Below are 16185 nucleotides of genomic sequence, written 5' to 3'. Positions count from 1 at the left end.
ACTTAGGAAAATTACGATAGCTTTTCTTATCTAATTTTTAGAAATGAGATTCTGTCAGTACATACTAAAATGCAGCATTTGTGTGTGAAGTTAGTGCCCCTTTGCTCTGAGTGTTACAAATTTTACATATTTAAAGTGAGAAGTACTAAAAAGATGTCAGCCTCAGGAAGGGAATTTTACTTGGGTTTTCAGCACAGTTTGTAATAAAATTTTATCTTTTTAGCTTATTTATATCTAAATATAGATAATTTTTACCATTTACAGCACAATGGTAGAGGCAGATCATCCTGGCAAGCTTTTCATTTGTGGCCTCAATAGAGAAACCAATGAGAAGATGCTTAAAGCAGTGTTTGGGAAATATGGTCCCATATCAGAAGGTAACTCTTAAAACCGTGTGTGTGTGTGTGTGTGTATATGTATTTTCACATGTATATTTCAGTATGTATGTTTAAAATATGTATGTTATATATATATATGTTTTGAAAAAATATATTTTTTCAAAGTTCATTGTATACCTACATTAAAATGCCTTATGAGTTTTAAACTCTTATTTTGTAGTATCTGTTTGATATTTGGAAAATTCTCATAGTACTAGGTTAAGGTTCTATGGAAAGGATAACCTACTACTTAGAAAGGAAAATGAGGGAAAGTAAATGTGCTGTGGAGTTCAGAAAGAAACTGGAATAAACTAGACTGACTGTAGGGGTGACTGAGTATTAAGAACCATAATAATGATGTGAAATGCAATTATTTTTTGGTTTGATGTAACTTTTAGATGGTTAGTACCTTGATGAGTCCATTAGATGAATGTAAAATGTTTTCATATATTTTAGTTCTTTTGATAAAGGATCGAACCAGCAAATCCAGAGGCTTTGCCTTTATTACTTTTAAGAACCCTGCAGATGCTAAGAATGCTGCCAAAGATATGAATGGAAAGGTAAGAGTCCCTTATTAATAATATTCTAACTGTGTTCTTCAATTAACAATATTTCTAGGTCTTTTTAATATTACTAAACTTTTGAAGATAGTAGAATGACATATGAAGCCATCCTCTTTTTTGTGCCTTATACGTGCAAGTGTAGTTGGAAGGGTATTGGAATTAACATTCTATAAATTAATATTTGGTAACCTTTTTCTATGTTTGTATTTTGATATGAGTGCAAATAGATTTTAAAAGGTTTTGATGAGCTTTAAAACTTATAAGGAACCCTCATGTAAATGAAATTAATAAGTCAATATTTATTAAATGCTATTAATTGAAGTACTTCCAATTCATGGATATTCTTTTAGAGCATAGACAAACTGTGGATAGACATCTAGACAGACTCACAAGAAGGAAGGACTCCTTCCTTCTTGAAGAATATATTTTATGAAAATATATTCTTGCAAAAGTATATTTAAATAAGACCTTTACATTTACGGAAAGGTTAAGTAGTTGAAAATAGAAAATAATATGAGAACATTGAAGTCAGATAGCAGAAGAAGTAACTAGCATTTTTGCTCCATGCTTGCTTTTTCTCCTAAGGACATTTCTTTCCTGTCACCAGAGTGATTTATGTAACATGAATAGCTAATTACTCATTTCCCCAGTGTGTTTGAGGACTTGTTTTGATTCAACCAATGGTCTCCTGTCATGTTGAGTCTTAAATCTAGAGATTGTGTGTTTACTAAAGCTTTAAACTTTTATGTAATTATATTAATTATTGAATTCCTTTACATTGTAGTCAAGAGCATTCCATTCTGTGCTCTTTAGTGCTTTTTTGCTTTGTAACATTATCCCAATCATGCCGGGCATGGTGGCTCATGCATGTAATCCCAGCACTTTGGGTGGCCAAGGCAGGCAGATCACAAGGTCAGGAGAAAGAAACCATAATGGCCAACATGGTGAAACCCTGTCTCTACTAAAACACACACACACAAAAATTAGCTGCGTCTGGTTGTGTGTGCCTATAGTTCCAGCTACTCAGTAGGCTGAGGCAGGGGAATCAGTTAAACCCAAGGAGGCAGAGGTGGCAGTGAGCCGAGATCACGCTGATGCACTCCAGCCTGGCAACAGAGCAAGAATCCGTCTCAAAAAAATAAAAAATAAATCAAATAAATAAATAACATTATCCCAATCTGTTTTTAGCTCCTGTTAGTCTTCACGCTATCCCCAAAGTGCTGTTTTAGACTTGTTGAGAATTATTCTTCCCTGTGTATGTCTCATAAATAAAATTTATGCTTCAAAAACCACTTAGATTTCATATTTTCTTTCTCATTGTAGGTATTTTGTACTCACTGTACTGTGTATTAATCTATTGAATGTGAAATTGTATGTAGTGCATATTTAAGTCTTGCTAGTTGCTTTTCTTTCTGTTACATCTAGCACAGTTCCTGGCACATAGCAGAAAGTACATTTTTATTCACCCTCATAAATTAGTATTTCAAGCTGTGGTAGAAACTGAGAGTTGCTTTTGGTTCATGGCTTTGTGGTAGGTATGGAGATAATTTTGACTTCTGTATAGTAATCTATGATAATTTCTTTTTTCCCTCTAGTTTTCAAGCAAAAGAGCAGCTAATTTGTGTAAAGTTTTTGTTCGTTTGTTTGTTTTTTGAGATGGAGACTCGCTGTGTGCCCTAGGCTGGATTGCAGTGGGGCCATCTTGGCTTACTGCAACATCCGCCTCCCAGGTTCAAGTGATTCTCCTGCCTCAGCCTCCCAGTACCAGGGGCTACAGAGGCGCGCCACAATGCCCAGCTAATTTTGTACTTTGAGTAGGGATGGGGTTTCACCCTGTTGGCCAGGATGAGCTCTATCTCTTCACCTCATGATCCACCCGCCTCGGCCTCCCAAAGTGTTGGGATTACAGGTGTGAGCCACCGTGCCCAGCCAACATTATTTCTAAGTTACTTCATCTCACATATTTCAGTGTGTTAAAATAAATATGAATGTTGTATGCACATTAATGTTAAGATGGCCAATAAAGGAGGTTCTTCGAGTTTTCAGGGGGAATTAACAGTTAAGGAATTTTGGCTGACTTCAGAACACTGGGAAGGAAGCAGCCATGGGCAAATCTGGGGAAAATATTTTGATCCCAGAAATAACAAAAGAAGTTTCAAGGTAGGAACAACTGGCGATGTGGCTGCAAGGGGTCTTGTCAGGGATTTAAGTCCTTCCTCCAAATAACAAAAGCCATGTAATTTTTAAATCGCATTATTAGCTGAACTGTTTTCAAAAATTGCTGTGGCCTGTAGAAAAGATTACAGTGAAAAATGTTATTATGAAATTAATTAGGATATTTAAGCATTTCTGAGAAATTACCTGAAGTACTATATTAAGATTTGTTTTTTAGGGGCATGTGTAAGGCAATATAAGAAATGAGTAAAGCAAGAAAACTTAATGAGATCAAACAAGGATCACATTTACAGAAACATTTTTAGAGTCAATATAGAATTGTAAATCATATGGGGACATTTTATGTCAGTGTAAGCAAATCCAACAAGAAACAGCTCATAGTGACTAATGTGACTAGTCACTCTGAAAAAGTAAGCTCACTTTTTAAAATGACACAAGTTTCGTTGGGACACTGCAACTTTCAAATCAGTGATGTGAATACAAAGATGAAGTGGATTATATATTGTAAAAAACAGATGTGCCACATTCGTCTATAGAATGTGTGATGGGTCAATCTTTTTTTTTTATGTTTGAGTTTTTTTTTTTTTAAATAATGGAGGAGTTTTCAAGGAATTTGAATAATAGAATTTGTGTTTGGTCCCTTAATGGAAGGCATGTGCTCAGTAACTATCTCAAATTTGGCATTGTGAAAGATGTGTTCATTTTAGGAGAAAAAAAGGTTTCCTTTTGGGAGAAAATACCTCGAATTGAACTACAGTTGATGTGAAAATGTTTGTAAAATGCGCTTACGTTAAATGTGCCATTGTTATTGATAGTACCCTTAATACTTCTAGTCTTTGGATGGAAAAGCAATAAAAGTAGAACAAGCCAAGAAACCATCTTTTCAAAGTGGTGGTAGGTGAAGACCACCAGCTTCTTCGAGAAACAGAAGCCCTTCAGGAAGTCTGAGATCTGCAAGAGGAAGCAGTGGAAGAACAGGAGGGTGGCTTCCCTCACATGAAGGACACCTGGGTAATGTTTTAAAATATAAAGATGGAACCATAGGACTGAAAGAAAATAAGTTTGAAGATATCGAAATTTCTCAATTTTTAAATTTCCTGTATGAAGAGAAAATTAGCTTATTGATAATAAGCAAAATTATTTCTAAGTACTAAAGGTGTATTATAAGAATGATTGAATTAATACATAAATTTGTTTTAAAATTACAATAAGTTTGCATTGAAGTAACGCACATTTCAAACTGAGTTGTGTTTATGAATGCTGATTACCTGTACTCAACCGGTTTTCTGCAGAACTCATTTATATTCATTATACTTTAGAGTTTTCTACTTTAGGGCCCAGAATTTCATGTCAGTTATATTATCAAAGTACAATGTCGTATTTAAAATTTTCCAACAGGAAAAAGTAACTCAATACTTAAGACTGATTTTGCAGTATTTGTTTTCTTGTGTATACATGTGCGAACATCTATGCAAAGGTATTGCTTTGTAATTTTTACAGAGAGTTTGTACATTGGCCTGCCATAAAGCATTTTCAATTGAAGAAATGTAGAACTTTAATTTCTGAAAAGAGTCTGTGACTCTGGAAAGGTCTAAAAACCACTGCTTCACAGATATGTATGTATCTTTCTTTGCTGGAGGCTGAGTCACTGAAAATGATATTTATGAGTGATTTACTTAATAGAAATGAGGGGTCTATGTTTACATATAAAAGAAAAACAAACCATATATTTAAAAAAAAAGAAAAAGAAAAGACTATTGGATGGGCTGTGTGAGGTGGCTCACGCCTGTCACCTCAGCACCTGGGGAGTACAGGGCAGGTGGACCACAAGGTCAGGAGTTCCAGACCAGCCTGGCCAACATGGTGAAACCCTGTCTCTCCTAAAGATACAAAAAAATTTGCCTGGGCGTGGTGGCGTGCACCTGTAATCCCAGCTACTCAGGAGGCTGAGGCAGGAGGATCACAGGAACCTGGGAGGCACAAGCTGCAGTGAGCCAAGGTTATGCCATGGCACTCCAGCCTGCGTGATAGGGCAAGAGTCCATCTGAATAAATAAATAAATAAACCTGTTGGTTAACTTGTATTATCTATTAACCAACCTTCAAAACTCTAACAATTAACTTGGAGTTTTAATAACCAGACGTGTAGTTAATTGGAGATTTTTTTCAAGTTGAAATTGCAGTGTTTGCTCCATTTTAAGATGCATAGCTTCGTGGCTATTTTGTCTCCACTGATCTCGAGAGTGAGGTTCAATTATACTCTTCCACAGACGAGAATGTATATATAAATTCTAACCTGTAACACCACCTGGCAGTTGGCATATATCTACATTTTTGTAGATGTATAAAAATATTTTTATATTACCGAATATGCAATTCCTAAAGACTGTTAAAATTCAGCATAGTCTAATCTGAAAATCAGTGTCTCATAAGGGAATTTTAAGAATTCTATATTGTGTTAACAAATTTTAGAGACAATGTATTTTCCTGATATGTCACTTTTTGGTGTTGGAAATATTTGAGTTTCTTTGAATGGAAATTAGTTTATGATGTGCTTTGAAAATTTTTCCTCATTACAGAAGGATATAAACAGTCATTTATCATTTTTCTTTTAATATTTTTATGCCTATTATATTTAGATATTTTAGTGATAGGTTTCTGCCCTGTTCACGCCCCATTTTCCCACATCTCTCCCTCATACCGATATATTATGATACTTGAGTTACTTTCTAGATTTTCTAAATGAACTTTTATTGCTTGAAGTGTACTAATACCATGTAGGAATGCTAATTTTATTAGTTTAGACAAAATGTGAATTTGTTATAAAATGTAGAAAATATTTGTAAACAACTAAAACTTAGCCATTTAAGAAACAGTGATGTTAGTTAACTAAAAAGATTTTGTTTGAAATACAGAGGATGGTGGATACACTCCTGATCTCAAGATGAGTTATTCTAGGGGACTCACTCCAGTTAAAAGAGGTCCATCTTCAAGAAGTGGAGGTCCTCCTCCGAAAAAATCTGCTCCTTCTGCTGTGGCAAGAAGCAGTAGTTGGATGGGAAGCCAAGGTAAATGCTACCTGACAGAAAGACCGTAGTTTTTGTATGACTGAAAATGAGCCGTTTTACCTGAATGCTTAGCTTTAAGTTCATTGAACAAAAGGGAAGTGACACATACGTGAGCATAATTGCTGATTGATAGCTTTTATTATAGTTTCTATCTCACTAGGTACATTTCAGATTTATGTTGAAGAAATACTTGAGCTTCTCATTGCAGATCAAAGAAGTGATTAGAGTGAGGCCAACATTCCTTTTAATCCTGTGTTGGCTAGAAAATTCCCCTTAATTTTTCTAAAAGTTCCTAGCAGTATTCTTTGATGGTAGGCTTCTTGATGTAATTAATTCTTCCATTTCCTAAGTCCCCTGGTGTCCCATTCTAAAAATTGCTTGTTCGGTGACTTTGCCGGGTTGGAGTCTTGCTCTTACTAGGTGAGAGTGCACTATGTGAGATGACGGCTTACCATAGCCTCAAATTTGTGAGATGACGGCTTACTATAGCCTCAAATTCCTGGGCTCAAGCAATTCTGCTGTTTCAGCCTCCCGAGTTTCTGCAACTACAGGCATGCAGCAGCACACCTAGCTACATTTTTTTCCTATGTTTTTGTAGAGAGAGGATCTGACTACATTGTCAAAACTGATGTTAAAGCCCGGGGCTCAAGCGGTCCAGCTGCCTCAGCCTTCCACACTCACTCACAGTGTGAGCCACTAAGCCTGGCCATCCAGCTTCTGAGACCTCAGTAATGCGTATGTGCAAGGCATACTCACTGCTTGCATGAAGATTCAAAAGAACTACAAGAGCATTTAGCAGACAAGGAGTCATTGGGCTTAAATATGATTTAAAAATAAATTTAAGGCTCGAGAGGTAGACACGTAGGAGTCCAAAATTCTTAAATTAAGTGGATATCACAGAAATGCAGAGTTGTGAAATATAGGTGTATGTAAATCAGTAATTGAGATTGTACCGGGATGTTTAAACATTAACACAAGGTCCTTAGTGTAAGATTTGAAATTATTTGAGGAGAGAATTTAGAACTAAGCAACATGAGGTGAGCAGTAGGGTTGAATGCAAGTAATACTTTTGAGAATTGTAAGACTGCAGACTGAGCAGAAGAAAATAAGACAATAAATAAAAGTTCTTAGCAAGGAAGTTTAAGCAGAGCAAATTAAAATTCTTTCTTAGTCCTCCATCCACATATGGAGGAAGTTAAAAACTGCCATTTTCAATTTTACATTTCATACGTAGAGTATCGGTGAAAGGAGGTATTTATTGGCTTCAGGATACCCAAGCCAACACATTTCCATTGGAAAATTAGCCAGTGAAGGTATCATATGTGAAACACTGACCTCTAAGGAATAGCAAGTGAAGAATATATTAAAGGAGAAACTTTCTATTTTGAAATAGCAACAATGTTGTAATGACCCCTTGCATAGCATTGCTTTCTTTGCAGTAAAAGCAAATCCTGACCGTCATTAGAAAATCTTCACTAATACTTTTAAATTTGTCAACATTTAAGATAGAGCCAACCAGTTAGAGATAAAGAACTTTTATGTAAACATTTAGCATATAGTCATTTAAAGGTAGCTGTATTTATGTGTGTGTGAGATGGACTGAATGATATTGGAAAATCTACCTTCTTTGGCTGAGAAAGGACAATGTATGTAAACTTTAAAATCAGTGAAGAGTTTGATGGTTTTACGTGTTTTCCCTGTGTCACTCACAGTCATCAGTAATTTACATGAAAAGGAAAATAAGAACTAAGTAGTTATTAACCATTACAAATGAACTTTTACCTAAGCATTAATGTTTGCCTTCAGCTTCATTAGAAGAACTGGCCTTGTGGAAGCCATGGGATTATCCAAAGCCATGAGAAATATTCACAGTGTCATGTCTGTCTAGTAATTTAGGAAACAAAGAATGGAGTCATAGAAGAAATAATTTTAAAAAGTTGTTTGAGAGAAGAGAAAATAGCGTTTCAGATTTGGTGTTCTTTACGTAATGTTCCATCATTTGAATGTTAAAGGTCCCATGTCACAAAGAAGAGAGAATTATGGAGTTCCTCCACGCAGAGGGACAATATCTTCCTGGAGAAATGATCGCATGTCACCAAGATAAGATGGTTATGCAACTAACGATGGGTAAAGGAAAAATTAAAAAACACAGTTGATTTTTTTTTCTGTGGTGATGAAATTCACATAACAAAATTAAATATTATAAGGTGAACAGTTAAGTGGTGTTTAATACGTTCTGTGCCAGGCAACAACTACCTCCATCGACTTCCAGAACATTTTCATTACTCCAAATTAAAACTCCAACTACCAGTTAAGCAGTCCCTCCCAGTTTCTCCTTTTCCTCAGCTGCCAGATAACACCAGTCAGTGTTCTGCCTCTGAACTTAACCTGTTGTGGGTATTTAATGTTAATGTGCTCAAACACTACATGACTTTTTGTATTTGTCTCCTCTCCTTTTGCATGATGTCCTGAAGGTTCATTTACATCATAGCACTTCACTCCTTCCACAAGCTATTAACCCATTATTTTATCTGGGTTGTTTCCACCCGAGTATTTCTACGCACCAATATTTGTTTGAGTATGCCTATTCGGTTCTGGGTGTATATGAGTGGAATTGCATGGTCCTATGATAATGATGTTTGTTTTCTTGAGGAACCACCACATTTCTCCATAGTAGCTGCATCATGTTCCGTTCCAACCTAGCATTGTATCAGCATTCCAATTGATCTACATCCTCTCAAACACTTGTTATTTCCTGCTGTTTGAAGTTTATTGCCATTCCAATGTGTGTTTGAAATATGATATCCCATTTTGGATTTGAAATGCATTTTCTGCACCCATTAACTCATCATGCACTTGTGTCCTAGAACTTAAAGTATAATAAAACAAAAAGAAATGCATTTTCTGCATCACTGAATATGAGTATCTGTCCCATGTGCTTTTTGGGCATTTGCCGATTTTATTTGGGGAAAAACTGTTTAGAAGTTTGGCCTTTTAATTTTGTTTAAGTTGTAAGTTAGTCATGTATTGGATACTAGAAGTTGAAAATTTAAAATTTGTTGCTTAAACTTATGCACAGAGAAATCATCCAAGTTGCCAAGAAACGAGGGACTATGCTCCACCATCTAGAGGCTATGCATACCGTGATAATGGTCATTCTAATCGGGATGAACATTCCTCTAGAGGATATAGGTACTGTACCTTTTTCTGGATTTGTCAAATAGATTTCTCAAATTGTTCATTCCAACTAACGTTCTATCAGGGCTCCAATTTATCTACATCCTCTCAAACACTTGTTATTTCCTGCTTTTGAAAATTTATTGCCCTTCCAGTGTGTGTGTGTGAAATATGATATCCCATTCTGGATTTGAAATGCATTTTCTGCACCCATTAATTCATCATGCACATGTACCCTAGAACTTAAAGTATAATGAAAAAAAAGAAATGCATTTTCTGAATCACTGAATATGAGTATCTGTCCCATGTGCATCTTGGGCATTTGCCCATTTTATTTGGAGAAATATCTATTTAGATGTTTGGCCTTTTAATTTTGTTTAAGTTGTAAGTTAGTCATATATCGGATACTAGAAGTTGAAAATTTAAAATTTGTTGCTTAAACTTATGCATACAGAAATCATCGAAGTTCCCGAGAAACTAGGGATTATGCTCCACCATCTAGAGGCCATGCATACTGTGATTGTGGTCATTCTCGTCGGCATGAAACTTATTCCAGAGGATATAGGTACTGTACCTTTTTCTGGATTTGTCAAATAGATTTCTCAAATTGTTCGTTCCAACTAACATTGTATCAGGGCTCCAATTTACCGACATCCTCTCAAACACTTGTTATTTCCTGCTTTTGAAAATTTATTGCCATTCATCTGTGTGTGTGAAATATGATATCTCATTTTGGATTTGAAATGCATTTTCTGCACCCATTAACTCATCATGCACATGTACCCTAGAACTTAAAGTATAATAAAACAAAAAGAAATGCATTTTCTGAATCACTGAATATGAGTATCTGTCCCTTGTGCTTTTTGGGCATTTGCCTATTTTATTTGGAGAAATATCTATTTAGATGTTTGGCCTTTTAATTTAAAGTTGTAAGTTAGTCATGTATTCGATACTAGAAGATGAAAAGTTAAAATTTGTTGCTTAAACTCATGCACAGAGAAATCATCCAAGTTCCCGAGAAACTAGGGATTATGCTCCACCATCTAGAGGCTAGGCATACTGAGACTATGGTCATTCTAGGCAGGATGAACATTCCTCTAGAGGATATAGATACTGTAACTTTTTCTGGATTTATCAAATAGATTTCTTATATTGTTCATTCCAAATAACATTGTGTCAGGGCTCCAATTTATCTACATCCTCTCAAACACTTGTTATTTCCTGCTTTTGAAAATTTATTGCCCGTCCAGTGTGTGTGTGTGAAGTGTGGAAGCTCCTTTTTTATTTGAAATGCATTTCCTGCATCATTGATTATCAGTATCTGTTTCATGTGCTTTTTGGGCATTTGGGCATTTTGGGCATTTGGGATCTGTGGGTATTTTATTTAGATGGTTGGCAATTTAACTGTGTTTAAGTTGTAATGTAGTTCTATTTTGGATACTACAAGTTGACAATTTAACATTCCTTGCTTAAACTTGTGCACGCAGAAATAGTCCAAGTTCCCGAGAAACCAGGGATTATACTCCACCACCTAGAGACTATGCATACCGTGATTATGGTCATTCTAGTTGGGATGAACATTCCTCTAGAGGATATAGGTACTGTCATGTTATCTGGATTTATCAAATGGATTTCTTAAATTGTTCATTCGGAAATTGAAAAGACTTTTTTTTTTCAATTTAGTTATCACGATGGCTACGGTGAGGCCCTTGGTAGAGATCATTCTGAACATCTACGTGGAAGTTCTTATAGAGATGCATTTCAGGGATACGGTAAGGGTCCAGGATGGATTTGTAAATTACAGAATTTTATTTAATAGACCGGATTGTTATTTTAATGAAATTCTAAGGAAAATTGTAAAGGACATATTCAACATGTTTAAATATTGAGTATTCTTTTTTTTTTTTTTGATCATCCCAGAAACATATTTATTCATTTTCATCATTGTGCACAAATAATAAAATAAACAGTGCTTATCTGGTACTCATTATCAGTATAAAGCCTAGGGAATGATATGAAGGTGAGAACTTCAGTTAACGTTAAGAAAATGTGACTGAGCATTTACTTTAGAATTAAGTTTGTTAAGCTGCAAAATACTACTCTTACACTTCTCTTAAATAAAACCTTCTGACTATTGAAGACTTGATTAATATCCTGTCAACAAAGGCGGAGGAAAGCAGATATTTCCAAATAGTACTTTAACTAATTCATGCTTTAATGATAGCAGTACAAATGTTTAAATGTAGTCCCACATATTATTTTATCAACCCTGCAGGGACCTCTCATGATGCACCACCTGAACGAGGGCCTCGGATGTCTTATGGTGGAAGCACCTGCCATGCATATAGTAATACACGAGATAGATATGGCAGAAGTTGGGAGAGTTACTCAAGGAGCTGTGGTGATTTTCATTATTGTGATCGTGAGCATGTTTGCAGAAAAGACCAAAGGAATCCGCCTTCTCTGGGTAGGGTGCTCCCTGATCCTCGTGAAGCATATGGTAGCTCAAGTTATGTGGCATCTATAGTAGATGGTGGGGAGATTCGATCTGAAAAAGGAGACTCGAGCAGATATTAAAGCAAGCATTCAAAATAATAGTTATTGCATACCAAACCTTGTTTGCAAATCAAAAATTGAAATGTTATTTCTGCATCGTTACCTGCATATTACTGACAGAAACATGTTGGTTTTGTGGAGAGAGGTAGATACTGACTTCCTCCATTAATTTTTTGAGGTATTCAAAGGAAAAGGAATTGTTTTCAAAGTAATTTCATACTTGTTGATGCTATTTGGAAAGTGTTTAGATGTAATATCTACCTTAAAATTTTCACAATAAAATTTTACATGTACTGCAAGATGCCTGGTGTTATTGGTTAGCTGCACATGCTTAAAGCAAATTCAATAGGAGAGTAAATTGTGTAGTTTGTTGTACGTTTTCCTTTGTTTCTTTGAACACAGATGCAAAATTAGGGATGTGTTATGTCGCCCTTGCAAGCTGCTCAAGTTTTCTAATTAGGCTGTTTCTCTTTAAAAACTAACAAGGTTAAAATGTTGGAGAAGTCTTCAGAAAGACTACAAAACTGTCTGCCTCACCATAAAATGTTTATTTTTTAGAGGAATAGTACAGGTCAAAGGAAATAATTAGATGTATTGATACTAAAGTTTAAGACATCCAGAACATTCTGTGTGAAGCATTCTGTGACTGAAGAGGATAACGGTAATGAAAACTTTTTTTTTCACCTAAATCAGAAGTGAACCAGCTAAGTTTCTCAGGTGCATACCATAATGAATTTAAATGTTCGTAGTTTAAATAGTGGAAAGTAAGTGTTTTGTCTTGTGAGGTACCCACGTTAATTTTTCTTGAATATTTTGCCAATGGATGTTGTAAATAATGGTGTAGTAATATGTTCTTACAGATAGGAATAATCTAGAGTGGTTGGGATAGTATCACATTTTTTTGAGATGAAGTGTAGCTTTGTCGCCGAAGCTGGGGTGCAGTGGCTCTGTCTTGGCTTATGGCAACCGCTGCCTTCTGGGTCCAAGCTATTCTCCTGCCTCAGCATCCTGAGTAACTGGTATTAGATATGTGTGCAGCACAGCTGGGCCAATTTTTGTATTTTTAGTGCAGACAGCGTTTCACCTTGTTTGCCAGGCTGTTCTTAAAATCCTGATCCACCCTCCTCAGACTCCCGAAGTGCTAAGATCATAGGCATGTGCCTCCACTGTCAGCCTATCGTATTTAATTGATAATATGAATGGAAACACTTTAAACCTCATACTTAGAGGAAAGTGAAGTGTATAAAACGTAAACAACAGCATAAAGTTTCCGACGGGATTGCTTAAAGTTTTAAGACATCATTGAATGATAAAAATATTTAGACCAAAATAACTAAATGAATTAATTTTCCTGATTATACAAAGTAAAGAAATGAAATACATCAAGTTCCAGAAGTTTTGCAGTCCATAATTCTTACAATTGACAGACTAATCTGCAAGGAGGAAGTATGTTCTTGAAAAATTTTGACACAATCATCAATTTTTATAGGGTAAGTTTACAAATAATTTTAAAGGGAGAAGTTACCAACTTTGATTTTCAAGTGAGTTATTCGTGTTATGAAGTGTTTTCATTCACCTGTAGCATTGTGAGGATGAAGTGAAAAGATAAATCCCCCGAGTCTTGTGTATCTTACTGTCCATGGGTGATGGCTCAGGTCTCTAATTCTAACACTTGGGGAGGCCGAGGCTTGCAGAGCACTTTAGGACAGGAGTTGAAGACCAGGCTGGCCAACACCATGAAACCCCATCTCTACCAAAAATACAAAAATTAGCCGGGCATGATGGTGCCTGCCTGTAGTACGTTGCAGTTAATTGGGAGGCTCAGGCAGGACAATGGTTTGAACTTGGGAGCCTGATGCTGCGGTGAGCCGATATTGCACCATGCACTCTAGCCTGGGTGACAGAGTGCGACTCCAACACAAAAATAATTATATCAATCAACAAATATATCAATAATAAATAGGGTATCCTTCAGTTCAAGCAGTTATCGATTCTTTTTTCTTTTTTAGAGACAAGGTCTCACACTGTTGTCCAGCCAAGACTGCAGTGGCACCATCATAGCTCACTGCAGCCTTGAACACGGGGTTCAAATGTGCAAGCCTTCCATTTCAGCCTCCCAAGTAGCTGGAATTACAGACACACACCAACCACCATGCCCAGCTTTTGTGTTTGTGTGTGTGTGGTAGGGACAATGCTTTGGATATGTTGTTCAGGCTGGTCTCAAATTCCCAGACCGAAATGATCCTCCTTTCCTGGCTTCCCAAAGTGTTGTGATTATAGCAGTGAGCCACTGAGTCTGGCATATCTTTTCTTATTATGAGCGACATTCCACCTCACTGAGTCTGGCGTATCTTTTCTTGGCATCAGCGACATTTCACCTTTGCTCTTTTAATTATTTTGAGATGTACAATAAATCATTATTAAGTGTAGTCATCCTGTGCCACTGAACACTAGATATGATTCCTTCTAAGCAAGTATAATTTAACCCACCCCCATCCCCTCTTTGATCCCTCCCTTACCAGTTCACATTACTTGTATCAAAATATCACATGTATGCCAAAAGTATTTACAACTGTTAGGTACAAATTTTCATTGCCTTCCTCCTTCCCTCCCTTCCTTTCTTCCTTCCTGTCTTTCTTTCTTTTTGTCTCTGTATCTTTCTCTCTCACTGATTTTTTTTTTTTTTTCAGACAGAATCCTGCCCTGTCACCTAGGCTGGAGTGCAGTGGCGTGATCTCAGCTCACTGCTCCCTCCTTATCACGGGTTCAAGCAATTGTCCAGTCACACCCTCCTAAGCAGCTGCGACTGCAATCATATGACACCAATCCTGGCAAATTCTTTGTATTTTCAGTAGAGACCAGGTTTCACAATATTTGCTCAGGCTGGTCTTGAATTCCTTTCCTTTAGTGATCCACCCACATCAGCCTCTCAAAATGCTGGGATCCAGGCATGAGCCACAGTGCCCACCCAGCTGTATGCATTTCTCTCTCCCGTGATCTCTCCTATTTTATTATTTTATTCTCTTTTTATTTCTGAGACAGCGTCTCGCTCTGCTGCCCAGGCTGGAGCACAGTGGTGTGATCTCACTTTACTGCAAACTCCATCACCAGGGTTCAATGGATTCTCCTGCATCAGCCTTCCAAGTAGCTGGGATAACATCCATGGGCCACCAAGCTTGGCTAGCTTTGGTATGATACTAGACGTGGCATCTTGTCATGTCTAATTGCGTATCTGTTTTAAAGCTGGATTGATCAGCAATATTGACTTCCTGGAATGTTTTATGTTTACAAAACAATTATAGTACTACTATTTAGCCTCCTCAGATAAAATATGGTAACACACAAAACATACACACACAGACAAAGACACAGTCAGTGATCAAAAAAATCAGGGTAGGCCACGACCTAAATGAAAGGTGAGCTGCTGCAGTTGCCTAGAATTAAACCAGACCAGAGTTGACCCATACCAGTCTGAGAGATGTGAACAGAGGCTTTCAAACAACTCTATCAGATACATGTTAGATTATTCTCCAGCCGTAGCGAAGGGACATTAAAGATCTGTTGTGCTTAGAAGAGTCTGGATGATTTGACTTTTCCAGGGTATTAGCATTCATGATGTTGGCCTTTACAGCTCTCTGCAATGAAGTCAGTAGACAACTCAGTTTTTCTAGGAGTCTAAAGTGCTTTTCAGAATTATCTAAAACTTAGTGGCTTAAAACCATAATTATAATTTCCTAACGGTCAGTCTCTGCAATCGCCCTCAGTCTCTCAGCCAAATGAATGTGGTTCAGGGGCACTCAGGAGGATGCAATCTAGTGATGGCCAAAGATGGGGACATTGGCGGGTGTCTTCTCATCTCCCTGGTGCCATGGCTAGCGTGACTCAAATAGCAGGGGCTGGACTGCTGAGATGCTCAGACACCTTGTTCTGTTTCTTTGAGTCTCTCCATTGGATGTCCCTTCTGCATAGTGTTATCAGGGTGTTAGACTGCGTGATGTACTGGTCGGGGGCTCCTAAGGGGTTTGTCCCCATCAGAGCAGGAGACTTAGGCAGAGCCGTGTCACCGTCTCTAAACTAGGCCAGAGGTGGTCCAGTATCCAGAAACTGCGTGCAGTGTTTTCTATACATTAGAAGCAAGTACTCTGTTCAGCTCCATCAGGAATATTTTCAAATGGGTTTGAGAAGAATTTCAAAGTGTGTTTTAGACCACTACAGTGACCATGCCTAATAATTACTTATTTTTACAAGTGATGGTTAGGTTTTTTCCCAA

At 36.9% G+C, this 16185-nt stretch overlaps 1 pseudogene; it reads left to right on the top strand.

Moving 5' to 3' along the window:
* Window positions 1–268: 268 nt before the first annotated feature.
* Window positions 269–12212, top strand: LOC737668 (RNA-binding motif protein, Y chromosome, family 1 member F/J-like; annotated as a pseudogene).
* The last annotated feature ends 3973 nt before the right edge of the window (window positions 12213–16185 follow it).

The sequence above is a fragment of the Pan troglodytes genome, chromosome Y, assembly GCF_028858775.2.
Source record: "Pan troglodytes isolate AG18354 chromosome Y, NHGRI_mPanTro3-v2.0_pri, whole genome shotgun sequence".
Lineage (NCBI taxonomy): Eukaryota > Metazoa > Chordata > Mammalia > Primates > Hominidae > Pan > Pan troglodytes.
The sequence above is the reverse complement of the archived record's forward strand: the minus strand, read 5'-3'. Positions and strand labels throughout refer to the sequence as shown.